This window comes from Podarcis muralis, chromosome 17, assembly GCF_964188315.1.
Source record: "Podarcis muralis chromosome 17, rPodMur119.hap1.1, whole genome shotgun sequence".
In the NCBI taxonomy this organism is placed as follows: domain Eukaryota; kingdom Metazoa; phylum Chordata; class Lepidosauria; order Squamata; family Lacertidae; genus Podarcis; species Podarcis muralis.
Genome location: NC_135671.1, coordinates 39,595,224 through 39,595,597, shown reverse-complemented (window position 1 = coordinate 39,595,597; position 374 = coordinate 39,595,224).

The following is a 374-nucleotide window of genomic DNA, read 5'->3' as shown; positions in this document are numbered from 1 at the left end:
CAGAGCGGCGCAGTCCTGGCAGGAGGGCGCTTTGGGTGGGCGAGGTCTCCCTCGAAGCGGAAGTGGGAGGGGCCATAGGCCCATGCAGAAATGCAAAACAATAAGGCTCTTTTTAATGGGGATGAATTTAATTTTTTTTTAATTATTTTTTCCTTGGTTAGGCAGCAGTGAGTGTCCCCATCACACAACTGATAGCAACTAAAGAGAGGAGCGTTCCTACTCTTTCTAACACAAGTCTTTATAATTTTGAATTTGAAGTTACACAACTTGCTCAATAAATGCCAGTGTTAATTCATTGTCCCTGTATTCATAGGTTCGTCTGTGCTTTGGGGTGTCTTACGAAATGGCCCAACAGTGTAATCCACTGTGAGCCC